The following is a 22,258-nucleotide window of genomic DNA, read 5'->3' on the forward strand; positions in this document are numbered from 1 at the left end:
TATAGTTAAGTTTATTTACATGTTTGATTTAAGAAAAAAAGTTTGAAAATTGAATGGCATAAGGCCAAAGTTTCTAATTTGCAAAGGGTCTAAGTTTAAAAAAAAGACAAGTACAAGCAAAGAAGTTTTTAAAAGGAGGGAGAGATTTTGAAATTAAAGAGATGGGGAGGAGATAAAGAGACTAATCCTAAGCATAAATTTAAAAGTTAAGAGTTGAAAAGATCTGACCAATGGGTTGCAATCCAATAGACAAGAAAGTCATATAGAAACCCCAAATTCCCTTGGACATTAGAATCAAGCAATAAAAAATGCACATAATATTAACTTGAAGAGCAAGGCATCAAATAAAGATAGCCACATCCAAGCTTTAGCCACTCCATGATCTTCTTCAAATTTGCCCATGTAACAGATGAATTCCACAAGTCATGGATTCAAAATAACAGCTTCACAATGATCATGTTGCAGATGAACTCAAAGGAATCTTCAATGATGTATCATATGAAGTTTCAAATTACAAGCACTTGGTTACATGAAAGTTAGCATTTGGTCAAGTCCTTTGCATAGGGAGTGTTGCCTAAATTCTAAGTCCAATTGTCTCAGATCAAGCCAACAGTCCACACAAGAAGTTTTTTAGGGTTTTTGTTCTTATTATGTACATTAATGGTCAAAGACCACACAAACAAACACAATATACACAAGCAAAATATATCACAAAATATGGTCCAAGTGGACAAAGTGAAAATGACATTAACATAAACAATTAGAATGGTATGAATAATGACAAGTGAATAAATCTTAAAGATAAAGTGCATTAAAAGTAAAAGACTTGAAATTAAATGTTAGTTGTTAATGAGTTAGAAGTTAGTATTGCTTTTGCTTTTTTGTTTAAGTCATTCTTTGGAGAAGACTCAACCCACTTATCACAAGCATGGATCCTTGAACCAAGACATCTTCCAAAGGAAGGAAAAAAGGTCAAGCTTCTACACAATACCATGAAAGAGGGGAGACTTACAATCTCACTAACTAGAATGCTATGCCTTTTGTGTCAAAAATTTAGCGCTATGTTAAGCAATCGTAATTGGACTTATGTAGAAGTCACAACTATTTGAGGTCGGGCAATAGAATTTTGGTGTTAATGCATGTTAGAGGCATAGTATAATGGACTATGCTCATGAAACATACCACACACAAAAAGAATATGAAAAAGAGGTGGTCTAATCTCATCCATACTTATTGTAAGACCCCAATTTTGACCCTAAGATCCCTCATGGCATCATAACATTGCTCATTACATTTGCCTCAAGGATCATAGCATCTTGGCTCCTAACCTTTGGGTGGGAACACTTGTGAGTTGGTTTGAGATCACCAAGCATGCTTGAATTGTACATTATTGATTTTCTTACTTTGATTACTAACCAAAAGCATAAAAATATGTCACTAACATCTTTTGTTTTGTAGCTTGAGCAATCACAAGATCCAAGGCTCCTAGAGGCCACTATGCTCATTGATATGGCCAGGTGAAGTTGAAAGCAAGCATGAAAATGGTTCACAAATATCTAATCCATCAAATATGCCTCCCAAGTATCTCAATTCATCATTTTGATCAAAGCAAACCAAAGGGCCTGAGGATTGTTTCCCAAGGAAAGCCTAATTCATTTGTGCATCAACTGTGCCTTGCTCATGAAGCAACCTCAACCCGTGGTCAAATACAATCAAGGTAAGTTCTTCCATTCATAATTTAATGCATATTTGAGCTTATTTGAGTGTCCTCAATCATTAATTCATCAAGATTCGAAGCATGGACTTGAGAAGTTGATCAGTCAAGTCATCTGATTATTTTGAAATACATTGAGACCTAACTTTTTGTGTGTTTGTCAAATGGAGATGACCCAAAGAGAAAACATTTTCTTAAGAACCATATGAACAAATTTCATGTTCATAAAAAATTGATTTGAAGCTTGGAAGGTCATCATCCATTTCAAAACATTATAGGTCATTTTGATTGAAACCCTAATTTTAGGTCAACTTCCCAAGAACATAACGCATTCATTTTTCATGATTTTGAGGTGGTATCAAATTCATTGGAAATTTTAAGATGTCTACTTCATTTGTTATGTTGAACAAATTTTCATAATCCTAAAAGAAATACATGTGATAATGCAAAACATTATAGGTCACTTTGGACCAAAGGCATTAAAATGTGAAAAAGTCCAACTTCAAGTGCCCATAACTTTCTCATCAAAAATCCAAATGATGCCAAATTTAAGTCCAAATTGATTGTCTTGAAAAGGTATACAACTTTTATGTTGAAGGTTTTGTCATTTTGAGCTTGCATCATTAAAACAGAAGGGTTTGAAGTTGATCATTTTTGGAAATTTTCACATGCACATGTTTTGCACCTTGCACTTCATGATCAATTTTCACCAATTTCCCAATTCCAAATGAAGTTTTTCCCAACATAACAACTGATCCTCATGCCAAGAGCTTTCCAACCATTACCCATAAGGATATGTTTTATTTTTGGAAATAGCATTTTCAAAGAGAAGAACATTTTGGTACATTTTTTGAAACTTATTGAAAACACATTGCACAAGCTCATGACATCATTTTTGCACATCCATTCCTACTCAATGTGATACCAGCTTGCCATTCCAATCAGAATTGGGCCCTCTATGCGCCTGTACAGGCCCATGCATGGAGGCCCTCTTCATCCATGCACACACTTTGTTCATGCATTGCAGCTGCCATTTGCTATAAATAGGAGTGCTAGGCTTCACATTTGAGCAACCTGAAGGCGCCTGTTATGCTGCAAGAATCCCTTCATAGCCTCACTTAAAGGAACTCTCTCTTTCTTTTCAAATTTTCAGATCTGAATTTCAACTTCATTGGTTGATTTTTAGACTCATAGTTCCTTGACCTTGCTTCATCTTCATTCTGAGATCAAACTGCAAGCAATAGCTAAGAGAATTCGTGCCTTTCAGATCCACATTTCAGAGGTTTATGCTCAAACTTTCCTTCTTCGAATCTCTTTGTTTATAACTTGTTTCTTGCATTTATTGGGTTGGCTGAAGTCCTCTCATCAAAGGCAACTTAACTGTGCTTTAAATTTTGAAATTCCATTAAGTTTCAGTTGAACATCATAATTTTCAACCTCTGATTTCTATTTTCATGGAGATCTAGAGAGAAAATAGATGATACAGGGGTGATGTACATCACCTCAGCTTTCCATTGTTGTATATATCGCCTCATATGGTAAAGTTTTGATCTCTACAACTCTCACCGGAATCTCTGGCCTCGCCGGAGAAAACGGTGGTGTACACCACCGTGTGGTTGCCAGATCAAGCCGTGGCCGTTGGATCTCGTTTCCAGATCTAATCTGGACCATTTCTTCTTATGACTTTTTTAATGCCACATGTTGCTCAGTTGACTTAAGTGTTTGGTGGACGCATGCATGTGATCCGTCTGATGCGCCAACTCAATTAATGAGCTTAGATCCTACACCTCACGTTTTTTCCATTTTTTTATTTTCTGGTTTTATTTTCATTTTATTTCTTTTATTCCATTTCATTTCAAAAAATCATATCTCATTCATTACTGGTCCAAAAAATGTGAGACCAATTGCATTATTTCTCTTTTAATTTCTAGTTTCTAAAAATGATTTTTAATCTTTTTTATTTTATCATTTGATATTTTTTATGAATTTTCTCTTTTCTGGTTGTTTTTAATTCATTTTAAATAGTTTTTGATGTTCAAAAAATACAAAAATATTTTCTTAACCTCTTTGAATGATGATGGATCTATGAAAAATATTCTCATCAATTTATTAATTGATTTGAGATTTATTTGAGATTTTAATTCAATTAGGCTATTTTTATGCACTTTAATTGATTAAAAATAGTTTCTGATTTCTAAAAATGCTGAAATTTTTTGTCAAAATTTTGTTTGACTTTGTTGAACTTAGGATGATCCATTTGGACTTTTCAAAGTTGATTTGAAATGGATTTGAAGTTTGACCTTTATTTGTTTATTTTAATTCAAGTATTATTTTAATTTTGAAAAATACCAAAAATATTTTATTTGTTTCTTGACTTCTAAGTTTCATTATGCTTTTGTTTACTAATGATTTCATCTATCTTTGGTCAATGTATGTTGATTACTTCATTGGAATTTCCATTAATGTTCATTCTTATTCATCTCCTTCTTCATCTTTTTCTTTTTTGATCAATGAGTTAAAGATTGGTAGTTAGCCTTGATGAATGAGAGGTTTAACCTTCCTTGATTCAAATCTAATTCATCTTGATCATAGATCAAGTGAATGGCTTTGCATTAAGGATAGGTTGCTTCCTAATCAAGTAAAGAACCTAAATTAATACAAGATCATTTCTCATCTTCTTTTGGCATGGCAAGTTGTAGGAGCTTGATTCACTAATCAAGATCTCTAACTTGTGTTGTTGCCTATATTTTTATTGACCGACCTCAAATAGGTGTAACTACTACATTAGTCCACTTACGATTGCTTAACATAACGCTAAATTGCCTTATGGCACACTAACACTAATCATTGACCATTAACATTTAATTATTGCACTTTGTATTTATGCAATTTAATATTCTTGTACATATTATTCATTTGCTTTTGCCCTTTGCTCATTTGAGCACATGTTTATGTTTATGTTAATGCAATTTGCCTTTTGCTCACTTGAGCATATAATTGTGCATATACTATTGTGCTTTTGTTTTGTCTTGATTGTTGTGAACCAATTGCAAATGGACAAAAGGACTTAGACTTTAGGATATCCCCTATGCAAAAGTGGAGTCAAAGAGCAACTAGGCCTTATGCCTTTAGAGTGCTATAAAAGTCAAAGAGCAACTAGGCCTCCTGCCGTTAGAATGCTTAATGTTGAAGAGGAATTGAAAGGACCTATTCTCTAAACTCCCTCTTGTCCATTCTTTTTTTGCATTATAGAACTTTTTGATGTGTGTGTGTTCTTGTGCTAGGGATTCCAATTTGAGCATAAGTGAAGAACCATTGTCATGAGCTTCTAAAGTGAGAGATACAAGAGCCATTGGAGGATTTTTAAGAGCTTGATTGATTGATTGATTGATTGAGTATTTGCTTATTTGCTTGCTTATTCCAAAGGATGGGAGCTATTTGGATCATCACTATGATCTCAAGAAGGGAATTCCACTTGTGGTCTTATTTATTTTCCTTCATCTCTTGTATGTTTAGGACTTAGCCATTCTTCTTCTTCCCTCAAATCTAACCCAAGCCAAAACTTTTGTGCAAACATTAACACTTGTTTTCAAACATTAGAAACCTAAGCATTATGCTTTTGATTTTCAAAACTTCTTTTCATAACACTTATTTTGAATTGAATCTTTAAGTCAACTTTGACCATATTTTGGTAAATACTTTTCATTGGTAAATATAACTCATTCAAATGTTTTGTAGTTTCAATGGCCACTCTCTTTTCAAAACTTTTCATAACCATTAGCTATTAGGTTTGAGTTATCCTTGAGGTTGATATAATACTCACTTATATCCTTAGTGATGGACAATGAGTCTTCCATGCTTATTATAGGGTTAACCCCTCACTAGCATGTTGAAGCTACCCTCACATGGTGGATTTGTGGTTTTAGGTTGAGTTTTCTCCCTTGGATAACAAAAGACCTTAAGGCTTTTGGACCAATCAACTCACCAACTTGTTTTTGAGATTTTTACCCCGAACTACGAGGTTTTGATCCTAATCTTTTTTAAGATGGTACGTAGGCAATGGGTTTATCCATTCAAATACAAAAATTGTAAATAACTTGTATATTCTTCTCTCATCCCCCCAATCATGTTTGCACAAATAATTTTCATAAATACCAACCTACCTTGCAACAATTGTGAAAAGGGATCCCTAGGAGTACCTAGGACGTTTTGGATGCTTAAAACCTTCCCATTGCATAACCAACCCCCTTACCCCGATCTCTGACATTTTTATTAGTTTTTTATTTGATAAAACTTCTCGGTTTTTGTTCGCTTTCTAACCTTTCATTTGGATAAATAGAAGTGCGGTGGCGACTCGACTTGTATGGTTTACTTTTGATTTATTCATTAAATCTAAAGGTAACGAATACCCCGCTACACTTATGTTGATTTTTAAATCAACTAGCCTTAGGACCTTGAGATATCATAGGACCATGACATGAATGCACAAAGAAGGGGAATAAGATGAACAGGGAGGGGAATATATCAAAACTCAAATTGGACAAAGGAGGACTTTTACCAAATTAAGATCATTTATTCATTTTGGGAGATGAAATATACATTCCATCAATCCCCTAAATCCAATGATCTTAACCTAACAAAGTCAAATCAACCTTGACCAAGGCCCAACAACACAAGTCAAACTTAGACAAACAATCAAAATGGCTCAACATAATTATTTGGCATTTATTCAATTTAAAAATACTAAAAATAATGCATTAAATTAAATATGGTTTGTCAAGTTCATAAAATCTCATCAAAACGCCAAAGAAATGGCCATGAGATTTATCATAGGTCAAACAAGGTCAAAGGACATTGGAGAAAAAATTTCAGAATTTTTGGAGACTTAAAAGTATTTTTAAACAATTAAAAATATTCACAAAATCAACAAAATCATGAAAAATATTAATAATGATCCAAAAAATAATTTTAATTCAAAATATGAAAGAGGATTTTATTTAAAAAAAATTGGTGAAACTCTCATATTTTCTGGGTCAATATTAAAATTAATATGAATTAATGAAAATAAAACAAATTAAATGAAATTCAAATAATCAGAAAAAACATGGACCACTTGATCTCCCTCATTAATTGAGGTGGCAGATTAAGTGGTCTAAAACGCGCGTTCCACCAAACACACGAGTCAGCGCGCCACACCAATGGTATTCAAAAGCAACGCTCAAGATTAAAACGATTTGAACTGATCATGTGGCTCAGAACCCATCCAGCACACCACCGACGCTGAAACTCCGGCCACCTTCTCAAGTGAGGCTCACGGGACTGGTTCAGTCATCACCATCAAATAAATGAAAAAGGAGGACATGACCTGAAAGAAAATATGGCGTAGAGCACGAATCTGACCTCAATTTTAACTAACTCCACATGTATAGAAAGATATGAGGAGTTGAATTTTGAGGTGTGTCAACTAAGTTGCTTCGATTTGACCTCAAAGCAACTCAATCTTCTTGCCTACATTGGTAGGACTTCAGACAACCAAAGATCCAAGAGAATTGATGAGAATTGAGTAAGAATCGAAGAGAAGAAAATTTCTGGAAAATACCTTCAATGTTGTGCAGAACTGGATCTTGCTTGCTTCAAACTTTGCTTGATCACCTTCAGGAAGCTTGTAGAAGTGGCTTGGCAATGGAACAAAGCTTTGGATCCTGGAGTTTTTGAATCTCCAAATAGTGAGATTCAAACTCAATTTTCAAATTGAAAATTTTCAGGTTTTCCTTTGAATTGTGAGGGTTTGAAAAGAGGGGGCAAAGCTGGCACGCAAGGGATCCTTCAAATGAGCTCAGAGGCCTTGAATTTATAGCAATTGGGAATGATATTTGCACACTTAAAAATGTTTCCAATTTTAGAAATTGCATGATGCAAGCTTGCATGGGCGTGTACAAGCCCATGAAGAAATCCATTTAGGTCCAAATTCAATTGTTCTGAAGTCTCGAAGAAACTTGAATAGCAAGGCAATGTGAAATGGTGTTTTGGACATTTGATCTTTCCACTTGATGCATACCTGTTAAGACCATGCACAACCCTAGCAAACCTCATCCAAAATGCATGAAATATGACTTTTTGGAAAGCTTAGATAAAGGGGATCAACTTTTATGTTGGACACTTTTTCATTTGGAACTTGGATCATGGTTAATTTTGAGGTGGAAGTTTGGAAATTTCAACATGTTGAAAATTTTTCTAAGTGTCAAGTCATATACCTCAATGTTCCACCTTACTTAACTTTTCATGTGAGCTCCAAATGAAAAAAGTGTCTTCATCAAAGTTGTAGCTCTTTAAAAGACCTTCAAAATGGTTACAATCATGTCATTTGGATTTAAAATGATAGAGTTATTCATTTTTGAAGTTGAGGAAAATCACTTGTTCAATAGTATTGGTCCAAAATGACCTATAATGTATCCTCATATCACATGCTCATAAAAGTTGAATTAGCTCTCACTCCAAACATAAAAGTTGAAGTAGACATCTTGAATTTGATTGTGCAACTTGGAAATATTTCAACTCATAAAAATTTAGAAAGTTATGGCCTTGGGAAGTTGACTTTCAAATTAGGGTTTAGACAAAATGACCTATAATGTTTCCTCATAGAAAATGATTTTCCAAGAAAGTATAGCTCTAGGAATCAACATAAAAGTTGTTTAGAATGTCATTTAGAGTAACTTTTCTCTTGGAATCATTTTAATATGGTGAAAATTATAGGAGATAGGGTCTAGGGAGACCCAGTTTTGATTAGATGAATTCATCTGGCCAACCACCATCAACCATCTCGCTAGCCTCCAATTATCTTGACTTTTTTGGCTCATGGTAGATCATATATGCATAAGATTATGAAATTTGAAGTGCTCCTTGAGAAAATTTGATCAATTTGTAAGGTAGCTTGTTGAAGAAGTTACTCAAGATACCCAGATAAACTAGGGTTTCCAAGGAAAACTACCTCCAAAATCTTGAAGAAAACTTGATCAAAGTAACATATGAAGATCATGAGGACTCATATATGATACTTTGAGACATTGTGGATCCATCCTTGGTTGTGCTTTTATCCATGAGGGTCTTAAACCCTATATATGAGCTTGCTAGATCAATGGGGATCATGCCCTACCTACAAAAGAGTTAGGAAAATACAAAGACATATTTTTGGTATTTGGGTTAGTAAAAATGATAATATACAAGTATGGTACAATCACATTGTGCTTGGTGATCTCTCCCAAAATAAACACAATGAAAGAGGGGTGAGGAGGATGTCAAGGTATGATGCCAATGCTAATGCATTTGATGAAGTTGCAGGAGGGATCTTAGGGTCAAAATTGGGGTCTTACAGGTTCTAATACCTTCCCCTTGCGTAATCGACTCCCGAACCAGAATTTGGTTGCAAGAACCATCTTCTTTTTCTTTTAAGGCTTTTATCGATATTTTCCCTTTCCTTCTTTGGAATAAATAAAGTTTTGTGGTGACTTTGTTTGAATAAATTTTCCGCGAGCGTGCGAACACCATGCGAAGGATCCTATTTTTCGAGATGCAACAACTGACAACTCTTCTAGATACATGCTTCAAGATAGAGAGAGTCAAGCCAAACTTAGTTCAATTTGTGACGATTGTTTATTCATTTTTATTGTGCCTTTACATATATATTATGTTATTCTTTATTATTATCCTATATTATTACTTGGGTCCTATGAGCTATTAATATGGATACTCTGATTGCTTCAAACATTGTGGGAAATACTCTTCATCTGAGCCTAGAGGAAAAACATAAGATAGGGCGATGTTTGAGTAGCACGGGTCCTCGAGATGTAATTCTCGTAAGAGTCGGCAATAAAACCTCACTTAAGGTAGATTCTTTTAAGAGTGTTGTCGCTTGACAAGTAATTTGTCGTAAGCTTCGATGTTTTCATTAGGACATGTGATTATAAGGACCTTTGTAGAACATTGAACCTTTGTCCAACTAGGAATAATGGTTGCATAGTATGGGTCTGTGAGATGTAGTTCTCGTGGGGTTGATACAAAAACTTCAACCATAATAGACTCAGTTTATGGAATGGACACCCGATAAATAATTTCCCGCAAGCGGCAAACATTCTTGGTGAATCCATGACTCTGGGAACCTTGTTTAGAAACCCAAAGTCGATGGTTGCATAGTATGGGTCTGTGAGATGTATTTCTCGTGGGGTCGATATGAGAACCTCACCCATAATAGATTCCCTCGAAGGAGTTGACGCCCGACAAGTAATTTGCTGTAAGCGGCAAACATTCTTGGCAAATCCATGATTCTGGGAACCTTTGTAAGTAATAGATCATTCCTGGTGAGATCTCAGTGTGAAAAAGCAACCAGATTTATCCTCTATCTGTACCTTGGACTTATGAGACCTTGTACTTAGAAAAAAACCAAAAAACTATAAACAATACATACATCTACTCATTCATTGATACATCACATACATAAAGAATAAAGCTCTTAGTGTATATGTTTATTTAAGGAATTTAAGCATCCACAAAGCATTCAAAATGAATTCAGCCAGAAGAAACACCTTCTTGTTTAAATAAAAATAACCTCAAATAGACAACTTGAAAGAGTTGAACTCCAAGATAACACCCCTCAAGAATATTGACTTCAGGGCTTCCTATGGGAATATCTTGAACATGCTAATTGAAAAAGTGGACTTGGGAGCTATCATTACTTTGGCTCAATACTATGATTCACCTCTTTGATGCTTCACTTTCTCTGACTTCCAGTTGGCGCCTACCTTGGAAGAGCTTTAGAGGATTTTGGGATGATCTCTCAAAGATCATAATCCTTTTCCCTAACTTGAAAAAAATGTTACTCCAGTAAAGAAAGCTCTAGCCTTGGATCTTGATACTCAAGAACTAGTAGCCAATTGGCATACAAAAGGAATCTTCAAGGGGTTTTCAAGGATGTTCTTAGAAGGTCAAGCATGAAAGGTTGGGAAAGCTGAAATGGAATGCATTCTATGTTGTTATAGATCTGTTGGTGTATGTGATTGTGCTCTTCCCAAACATCGTCAACTTAGTGAATCATTTGGCTGTTGAAATCTTCTTGTCAGGCAATCTTGTGCCTTTCCTCTTGGCTGATATATATCATAATTCCATATTCTCCATGAGAAGATAAATGGGACTCTTCTATGTTGTGATCCTATTTTGCATTATTTGATGATGACTCACATGCCCAAGGAAGGACTATTTGTCTCTAAGGGTCTCAAGTGGCCTCAGAGACTAGATTCTCTCACTTCTACCACTATCAAATGGTACAAAACGGAATGGGAAACCAAAGATATCATTCTCAATTGTGGGGAACTCCTCAATGTACCCCTCATGGGAACACGATGGTTCATTAACTATAACCCAGTGTTGTGCATGAGACAATTTGGACATGCCATGAATATCCATCCAAAGGATAAGTACATTGAGCCATTTGTCATCCATGATATTGCACCAAGTATTCTAGCTATGTAGAAGGTCAGAAAATCCTGGTTGAAGATCAATAGAAGTGGCCAAGATATAAGGAAGAAGAATGTCATCGCCAGAGAATTCAAGTGATCAAGCTTCCCTTCATCTTTGAATCCTTAGCTTTCCAACCAATTCTCAAGCCAGAGCTTGTCTCGACGGAGAAAGTTGAAGAACTTAATTCTAAGGTACATAAACTTGAGCTAGAGAATTCCCATCTATAACTCAAGCTCAACCAAGCTAACCAGAAGAATGAATACTTGAAATGGAACAACCAAGAGATGAAAAAAAAGCTCACAAACAGCAAAAAAAAAGGCTAGAGATGAAGATGGAAAAAAGGAATGGATTGGAGATGCTCTCCTGGAATCTGGTTTCGAGCTTACACACCGAAACAAAGAGTTAGAGCGAGATAAGCACTTTATACATGAGTTGAAGAAGACAATGGATCAGTCTACTAAAATGCAAAGAGAAGCCATATTGGACTTCAAAGCCCAGATCCTCGATCTAAGGAAAGCTCTCAAATCCTACCAAGATAGCTTATCCCTTGAGCGCTTGGAGAAAGAGAACATGGAATGAGCTCTTCTGCATGAAAAGTTTCAAATGGAGAGAGCTTAGGAGAAGATCAAGAATCTGAAATCCTGAAATTAAGGGGAAGCCTAACAAGAGTTAAGAAATGAATGCATTTACTAGAAAGATCATTACAAAAGGCAGAAGCTGATGTGGCTGAAAGAGATGTCATTATCACCAATCTTCAAGCTCTCTATTTTGAATGGAAAGAGAAGTTCTTGAATATGGACGAATTTTCAAACTATGTCATCTGAGAACTCCCAGAGAGGCTAAAATAAGTGGATAAACTTATGTGTCTAGAGAATACACCTTGTCAAGTCTTTAATTTTGTAAAAAGACTTTAGAAGGGCTCATTACCAATCTTGCAACGATTCGTAGGGCTCAAATGGTTAGCTTTAAGGTCTCTTTGAAATTGAACTTTATTCCAAATGAATGAAATGATAATTTTATGTCCCATACTTGTTATTCTTATTTATTCTTTATTTGATTGCAATGTTAAATGTCTTAATATTCTTGACAATAAATAACAAGATAACCAAGAGCTTTACATAAAATTTGCACTCATTCGTCCATTCATTCCACACACAAAAAAACTCATTATAAGCCTTTTATCCACAAACAGTCGTTGAACGTCTCGACACTCATAATAGCTACTAAAAAACAATGAAGCGGTTGACATGAGATTAGGTCAAGATGAAGAAGGACATGGGTTGTATGAAGGGAGAGGTTGACCAGATTCTGAAGACTGTAACAACTATGGAAAGAGGGGAAAGACTTCAACAAGGCGTGTCAGTTAGGAATAATATTCATATCTTTCCTTCCAATGCACAACCTGCTTTGATCAACCCATTGTACGGAGTTCCTCCAAGGTTTTATCCATAAGTAGTTCTTCTAAGGACACCAAATCAAAGGTCAGTGCCCACTTCTCAACCAAAGTAGAGGGACCAAGCACATAATTAAAATCACGTCCAGGATAGACCTTGAATTACCCGAGGAAGGAACCTCATTCAGTTTGAACCACTACCAATGTCATACAATAAGCTGCTTCCGTAACTTATTCAAAAGTCGTTGGTATTTCCCCATAAGCTCAAGTCAATAGCGTATCCATTCCTACATGGATATGACCAAAACATAATGTGTGAATTCCATGAGGGGTCACTGAGGCATACCACTAAAGACTGTAAAAACTTTAAGCATAAGGTAAAAGAGCTAAATGACAATAAGGTGTTGATGTTCAGAAGAAACACCTCAAGGGTAAACATCCTGATCAATAAACCATGCAGTGCCCAAGGAAAAGGATCCCTAATGCTTATGGTAATTCCTTATCCAAATATCTCGAAAACCAACTGTTTAGTCCTGAACAATCTAGTGATTTATTCCGGAAAAGCTGGAGTGGAATCTCTAAACAAGGGAAATAACTCAAAATATGACAGAGGGAAGTCATGTACTGTATATCCTCATGTAATGCTCGTAATACCAACATTTCTCAAAATTCCATATCAGCAAGGAAGATTGACCATTCCGGCCCAAAGTTATGGGAACCAAGACCGGATATATCCGCAAGGAAGATTGGAAATATAACACACTACTCTTGACCCCATTCCCATACCATGTGGGCGGCTTCTTCCATACTTAATTCAGAATTCATTGTTGGTGCCTAAAGCTTTCAAACGGGTACCACGATCATTCCTACCTAGGTTTGATCCTAATGCACAATGCAAATATCATGATGGGGAAATAGGAAACTTTGTTGAAAGTTGTTGGCCATTCAAGGGTAATATGCAAGAGTTGATTAATAAAAAATCCCTGGTCTTTGGAGAAGACAACCAAGGTTTTGAGTGTGGGTACCACACCAGAACCATGGGGCATTCTGCTAAAGAATACGAAAGCTTTCAGAGCAAATTGCAGAAGCTAATCAAGAAGGAAAACTCTTTATTTTCCCATACAAATACCATATTCATCCCTAAGGAATAACATATTTGAGCCCTAACCAAATTTATCAACTCCATTAATGATGAGATCACTAAACATGCACCATATTCAACTCGTTCACCATCGTATCATCTCCATTTCTTCACCATCGTATCTTATCCAACTATTTCTTCAATAAAAGAGGTCGAACTCCATCGTATCTTCTCCAACTCGTACGAAAGCAAGGAAATATGAAAAGGAACTAGAAGAAGGAACTCGAATGATACTTGCAAGAAGGAAATACAAAACTCAAATGATATCCAGTTTTTTGACTTCATCACATTTATGGTATATTAAATATCTCCACCATGCATTTAACAATAATGTTGTTAGGGTTGTTGAAATATGATAGGTTTAATGTTGTTTTTTTTGTTAAGAGCCTAAACCCTAAAGGTTTATCTATTTTTGTTATTGTTTTGAAACTCATTCTCTGACAAGCTCTCTTTTATGATACTTTTGTTGTTTTGAGATTGAGATCGAAGGTTATCTATTTTTGTTATTATTGTTATTGAGATTGAAAGTTTTATCTTGTTGTTTTATTGAGATAATTGATATGTGTATTGTTGTTATTATTGATATTTAAGGTTTAGTGTTGTTGTTGTTATTGGGATTGAAGTAAAACTCATCCATTACACCAATGCACTCCAACATACCAGCATATTTTCTACTTTGTAGTTTCTACATCATGATTTCATAGAGATCACCTCAAAACCATATACATCCCCCTTTTAATGAGGCTGTCTTTTGTTGAAATAAAAATATAAATTAGCTTCTAAGTCACTAATGACTTAGTAAAACGTATGTAAGGATGCCAAATGATCTTTGTCCAAGAAGACTTAATATGGCCCTTCATGATAAACTTATAGACATCTTTAACATATAGATCACCATTTGTAGATCATGTACAAATGAGTTTTAAGTTGAGTACCTCAGGCAAGACTTTTAAGTTGAGTCCCTCATACGAAAATTTTCAATTGAGTCCCCCATGCGAGAATTTTAAGTTAGTCCCTCATGATATTTAAAAAGGCAAGACTTTAAAGTTGAGTCCATCAGGAGAGACTTTTAAGTTGAGTCCCTCAGACAAGACTTTAAGTTGAGTCCCCCCAAGTGAAACTTTTAAGTTGAGTCCGTCGTGAGATACTTTTAAGTTGAGTCCTTTACGCGAGACTTTTAAGAAGGGGTGGAAAAATGGGTCTGGCCCGTTGGGCATGCCCGTTTTTCCTGCACTTTAGTGTGGGGCGGGCCAAGGGTTTATGCCATCACCCTCTAATGTGTCCGCCTTACCCCACCCCGCTCCGTGTTCTTCGCAAGCTTTTGTGGTAACGAGTATTTACATAAACTTTTGTATTTTTAGGCTTAAAAAAAGTAGTGCCTGCGGGCTTTCCCCACCCGCCCTCACTTTTTTACGGGGCGGATATAAGTTTTAGGCCCGCATCCTCAACTATGACCGCCCCACCCCGTTTTTTTTGCGGGCTTTTGCAGGCTGCCCCTAAACAGGACGGGCGTGCCCATTTTCCACCCCTACTCTTAAGTTGAGTCCCATACTCGTACATTTCCTAAGAAAGTGAGGACCTTCTAACAAAGTTCAATATTTACATTGCCTCTAAGGACGAAAAATATCTTCTAGTGGAAATCCAACATTTATATTGCTTCTAAGGGCGACTAAGGTCTTTCAGTGGAAGTCCAAAATTTATATTGCTTCTGGGGGCGAAAAGGATCTTCTAGCGGATGTCCAAAATTAATATCACCTATAAGGGCTACAAGAATATTCTAGTGTAATTTAGCATTTATATTGCCTCTGAGGGCGACAATGATATTATAGTGGAAATCCAACATTTAAATTATACTTTGTAATAAGCCTAATTTATGTTAATATGATATTAATCATTTTTAAGAGAACTCGTACATTGGCTAGCTAAGCACCTTTCACCTTATTCAAAACCAATAACAGAAAAGACATTAATTGTAATAATGTCTCAAATTAAGTGAGTTCCATGTTCTTGGGATGAGTTATCCATTCAGCTCTTCGAGCTCGTAGGCTTCAATGGGGTAGTTTATGACATATTTAGTATATGATCTCCTAGTTGAGTTGTAGTTTTCTTGTTGAGTAGGAAATACCACATGTCTGAGTACGAGGCCGCCTCTTGTATCTCTCTTAGAACTACCTTTGCGTTGGATCTTCTGGGTGCCCTATGTTTGGAAGCAAATACACTGACGTGGGAGACATCTCGGGTCTAATCGATCTGGTCAGATGCACACCTAAGTCCGGTCTCATTTTCTTCTTCATTGAATTGAGAACGCCTCCATGTGGGTGCGTCGATTATGACGGGTAGTATGGCATCAACGCCATAAATAATTGTAAATGAATTTTCCTTGGTGGTTAAGTGTGGGGTGGTGTGATACGACCATACCACTTCATGAAACTTCTTAGTCCAGATCCTTTTGGCTTAATCAAGCTTTGAATTTATCCCACCCAATATTATTTTGTTCGTCGATTCAGCTTGTTCATTTGCTTGTGGATCGACAACAGAAATAAACTTCGTTTGAACACCTAGGTCATAATAGAAATCGACCATAATGGAGCTGGAGAACTAAGTACTATTGTAAAAAATGATAACCCTTGGAAGACCAAACCAGCACATGATTCATTTCCAGTAGAAGCAGCAAACCCTTTCATTTCCATTTTGTGAAATAATCTACTTAAACAATCAAGAACTTTAGTTGGCAAGACTCCAATGGAAAAGGGCCCAATATGCCCATTCCCCATTGGTAAAATAGCCAATTTAGATTGACAAAATGAAGTTTAGACTTGTGCATGGTGTAAATCGGCATGCTTTTGGCGTTTGTCACACTTTCTAATAAATGCACCACTATCTTTCATCAGAATGGTTCAATAATAGCTTACTCTAAGTAACTTGTGGGCTAATGCTCACCCGCCTATCTGGGTAACACACGCTCCCTGGTGGACCTCTATGATGACCAAGGCGGCTTTATGTTCTCCTTGGCATCTTAGTATGGAGAAGCTCTTGCCATCTTGTAAAGCTTCCCATAGATCACCATATACTTTATTGCATGCTTTCATATATTTTTTGCTTCCATATCGTCTGGTGGGAGCTCGTCTGATCGCATATAAGGTTTTAAGCTCCATAGAGCTTGTGCTATAAGCGACTTCAAGAGTGTTGGTTTCTTCCACCTCGATACTAGGAGAAACGACCGTCTCTTAAATTAGAGTGTGATTATGTCCTACTATTTTTGTGTTGGTGAGATTTGAGAGGAGGTCAGGTTTGGAGTTATGATCCATAGGCACATACATTATTTCAAAAGTTTTAAAACATTAAGATAAATCTCGTATATTTTTTAGATATTTTATAAGTTGGGGCCCTGTTGTCTAATATTCTCTAGTGACTTGATTTTCCATCAATTGTGAGTCATTTCTGGATTTCAAACTTGAGGCTCCCATCTCAAGGGAGAGGTTTATGCAGATAATGAGAGTTTAATACTCGACTTGGTTGTTACTGGACTTAAATTCAAAATTCAAAGGTTGTTCGGCCAGGAAGTCATTTGGTAGTTCTAGTGCTATTTCAGTGACACTGCCTTTAAGGTCTGAGGTTCCCTATCTACATATAGTATCCATGTAGGTGTAGCATCTTTGCTAACGGGAAAACTGATCTCTACCAGAAAATCAACTAGGACGTGTGATTTGATACTTCCCCTAGGTATGTATTGGATATCATATTCAGATAACTTAACATCTCAGGATACCTCCTTCCTATGAGCTTTGGTTTCTTCAAAACTTACCGAATAAGGTAATTGTTTTTACCATCACATGATGTCATTGAAAGTAGGGTCTAAGTTTTCTCACTGTTATCACGACCTCTAAGGTGGGCTTCCCGATATTCTATTACTTGGCTCCAACGACTTCGAACACCTTGCTTATGAAATATACAAGTTTCTTAACTTTGTCTTTCTCATGTGCGAGTACTGAGCTCATCGCTTTTCCAGTAACATATAGATACAAAAAGAGGGCGAGCATGCACCAAGAGTGTTAATATAGGAAGTGATGTGAGGAAGGCCTCTAAGTTGGAGCATGCTTCCTTGCACTCGCTTGTCCATTCAGAATTTTACTTCTTCTTTAGAGTAGTGAAGAAATGAAAAGCATATCACCTATACAAGAAAAACAATGGTCTAGGGTGGCCAAGTGCCCAATTATTCGTTGAAATACTCTAGCACTAGACAAACTCCTCATATCGATGACGACTTGGAACTTATCCGAATTTGGCTCTATCCCTCTTCAATTTAGCATGAATCCTAGAAATTTTCCCGCTTGCATGCTAATTGATGGCGAGACAGTGGCATACCATAATGGTATCTATCCTTGGCATGTTAGATGGCGTCCATGCAAAAACAATATTTCTCTTTAATAGGGAAATCAATTCTTCCTTTATGAAGAATACATCTTATATCAAGTATAGTTTTGATGAGGACAAAGATTATCAGAGAATAAAAAGGACCAAAAAGTATCATGTGCATCATAAATGAAGGCGATCAAGATTGTATGAACATTGGAATTCAAGTGAGTTTGAGATAAGAGAGCATAACTAAGGTACTTGTTTCAATCCATGATATAACACTTTCAATTGCTCAGAAAACTCGTCTCTCACTTCATATAAACCTTTCTTGCATCATCATTCATAAGAATTCATAGACACTCGTATAAACTCATCTCTCAACTCATTTAATATTATAAATATAAATGTTCATAACAAAAACGGTCAAAATCCTATTTAACCGCGATTTGACCTTTAAACTTTAAACCTCTAAAAGTAGATAAAGTTTAGCCAAACCCAGAAAGATGAGATTTTCCGTACCTGAAAAAAATCTTCGAAAGTTAGTGAAAACATGAAGTCGGTCAACACGTGCAAAATAATGAATGGTTGAAAAGCGAACCTTTTTACCTTATTTAAGAATAAAAAACTCATAAATGAACACCTGCAAAAATACATCATAGAAACCAAGTTAGTGACGTTGAATAAGCAAGATAATGAAGAATAAATATGATGAAAAATAGAACTTTTATTAGATGATGAAAAAGATGATGAAGAAGTTGATGGAATTTGAAAATGGAGAGAGAGAGAGAGAGAGAGAGAGAGAGAGAGAGAGAGAGAGAGAGAGAGAGAGAGAATGGAGTAGAGATAAATTATCATAAGAGAAAGGTGAAGAGAAAGAAAGAAGTGTGTAAAATGAGAGGGGAGGTGTTTATAAATGATTATCAATCTGAATAAAATAATAAGATTAATTGGAAAAATGTGAAAAGTCCAAAAAAACATGAAAACCAACAAGTGTAGGAATTTTAGGGAATGACAATTAGGACTTAACCGATGTATATTATGAATAGAAAGGGAGATAAAAAAATAAGACGAGATAAAAAAGAAGTAGAAAGAAAAAAAGTAAATCTGAAAGAAGAAATAGAAATGGGTTGAATTCGTTGCACAATCTTCTTTCTAATTTCAGGTTTGCATAGTCTAAAATGGTGGAAGTCAAAAGGCAAGGGAGATATAGAAATAAGATTAGAAATGTGAAATTTGGGAAAAGAAGAAGATGAAAAATTAAAGTTGGTTTAGGTGTTTTTTGGCACATGACTAAGTTATGTTTTAATCTCAGCCATTCCTTTTAATTTAATGACTATGCTTTATTCCTCTTATACTCATATAATTATATCATTCTCACAAGACACGTTCCATAATATATATATATATATATATATATATATATATATATATATATAAAGAGAGAGAGAGAGAGAGAGAGAGAGAAAGAGAAAACCACAGACGTAACAAAATAAACCAATAAGACAATATCTCCCAAATATCAAATACAACAACAATCAACAAAACACGCCAAACAACAAAACACAATTTTAGCGTGAAAAAACCTTCGTTAATTAGGAGTAAAAAACCACTAGACCTGTAGGCCACTTAAATCTCCACTATGAGTGCTTAAAATTGTCAGACAAACTTAGAATGCTTAAAATCCGACCTCCGCCGTTCAGAATGTACCTCTATGAGTGTTGAACGCTATCACCAAAAATCAGGATGATTCGACATTTGGATTGTGAGAAACCACCGATCTCATGGGGCTAATCTATGCTAAATTAGGGTTGCGGGAATTTCACTCTTCTCACAATTTTTCTTTTACTGTTTCTCACCTTATGAATTATTGACCTAGTTCTCTTTGTTTTATAATGACAAAGATTTACACCCACAATCATTTGGATCACTCCAAATATAAGGGATAATATATATATATATATATATATATATATATATATATATATATATATAATATATATATATATATATATATAATAATTATATATATATATATATATATATATATATATAAAAGTTGCAATCTCATTTTCGGGTAAATTAAAAGATAAGAAACTTTGCATAAAAACAAGAAAAAAGAAGTAGAAAGAAATAAAAGTAAATTCGAAAGAAGAAATAGAAAGGGGTGAATTCGTTGCAAAATCTTCTTTCTAATTTTGAGTTTGTATAGTCTCAAATGGTGGAAGTGAAAGTTTGTTTAGGGTTGTTTTAGCACACGATTAAGTTATGTCTTGATCTCAACCAATCCTTTTAATTTAATGACTAAGATGTTATTCCTCTAATTTTAGGGCCACACATAATTCTAACGACCAAAGATAAAGAGGTTAGTGATTTTGAAACTAATAATAAATCGTCATATAATTAATTAAAAACTGTTTTTCTTGAGTTACATGTTGAATGTTTAACAACACTTTCTAGAACATGTACAAAACAAAAGGAAACAATTTTATGTCGGAATTAGACAAATTTAAAGATTCAAAATATACTAAATGTAATTCTCTTGAATTAAAAATAAATGAATTGAATTAAATAATAAAAAAATTATAAAAGACCAACATAATTTAGAAAATATTCTATGCAAACAAAAACATACAAATAATAGAAGAGAATATTCTAAATTTTAGCTCAAACTAATTTGCATAAATTTAGATTTTATTTACTGACTTTTGCATTAGTAAAATCAAAAACATATCATCTTCATAAATCTAAAAATTCACTAGTAGAACTATAAATATATTATCTTCACAAAATCTATAAATTGCATTAGTAGAACTATAACTATAAATATATTATCTTCATAAAATCTATAAATTGCATTAGTAGAACTAAATCTATATCATCTTCATAAATCTAATCGTGCATTAGTAGAACTAAATCTATATCATCTTCATAAATCTAATCAATTAAATTTTATATTTTTTTGATTTGCTAAACAAATGTATACTTGGCCTCTTGTTAAAATATTTTTTAAATACATAATAAGTCTTTATATAAATTGATTGTCACGTGTAAACCTCTCATATACTTCATTGTCCTTCTTAAGCCATTTTAACTAATAAATATATAATGTGAGCTAAAAACATCAAGCCGTCTTAGCTCAGCTGGTAGAGCGCGTGGCTTTTAACCACGTGGTCGTGGGTTCGATTCCCACAGACGGCGTTTTTGGGGTATAGACATAATTTTACCTACGGATTTTGATACGTCATCTGCATAGGTGTTATTTGGCATAGACATAATTTTACCTACGGATTTTGATACGTCGTCTGCATAGGTGTTATTTAATTTCAAAAGTTTAATTAATTACTAGTGACAGTTAGACGGTAGATAGAGACGTAATAAATATATATCCTAATGATTTAATGAAAATAAAAGTTAGCACTGTAAAATATTTTAGTAAGTGATAGAAATTTAGATTAACATTTAAACTTTGATATTAAATATTATGACTTATTTACTTATGACATGTTTCAATTGAGTTATTTATTGTCGAAACTTTATGTGCGGTGTGTGGCAATGTGTGGATTTTATTTTTTTTAATAATCATCTTTTTTAATTAATTTTTTAAAATTATCATAATTTCAAATAAAATACTAAATTAACTATATTTTTAAAAAAAAATCGATGACAAGAGCAGTAGTCACTCTGAATAGTTAATGCATTCATTATTTATACATAGGCGTCATGCATGCTGGCGACTGCTGATTGGATGTGTCAATGCATGTGGCGCATGCAGTGGCTACTATATTGTTTATGTTTTTTTTTTTAAATTTTAATCATTGTAACAATAAAATAATTTAAGATAAAACATAAAATTAAAAATAATTTATAATATTATTTGATAAAATTGAATTACATAACGACACAATAGAAAATCAATGATCCACTCGATCATAACTCATGTTCAAAGGCTCAGCATGATCCTTCCAACTTACTATTTGCCGTTTACAAAGTCATAAACCTATGATAGCTTTCCGGTGATAGCAAATGAGGATTATTGGTTTGCATATCAAGGAGAGATAGTTTAGCATAATGAAAACATGCAAAGAAAGAAAAAAGTTATCCTAACAACATGCGTATTCGAACCGAAATGGATACGACGAACAAA

General features: G+C 34.7%; 1 non-coding gene across 1 annotated transcript; it reads left to right on the forward strand.

Moving 5' to 3' along the window:
- Positions 1-21,239: 21,239 nt before the first annotated feature.
- Positions 21,240-21,312, forward strand: TRNAK-UUU (transfer RNA lysine (anticodon UUU)). The gene has a single exon. It is a non-coding gene; the product is annotated as a tRNA-Lys (tRNA).
- Positions 21,313-22,258: the final 946 nt, after the last annotated feature.

This window comes from Lathyrus oleraceus, chromosome 4 (genome assembly GCF_024323335.1).
Source record: "Lathyrus oleraceus cultivar Zhongwan6 chromosome 4, CAAS_Psat_ZW6_1.0, whole genome shotgun sequence".
Classification (NCBI taxonomy): domain Eukaryota; kingdom Viridiplantae; phylum Streptophyta; class Magnoliopsida; order Fabales; family Fabaceae; genus Lathyrus; species Lathyrus oleraceus.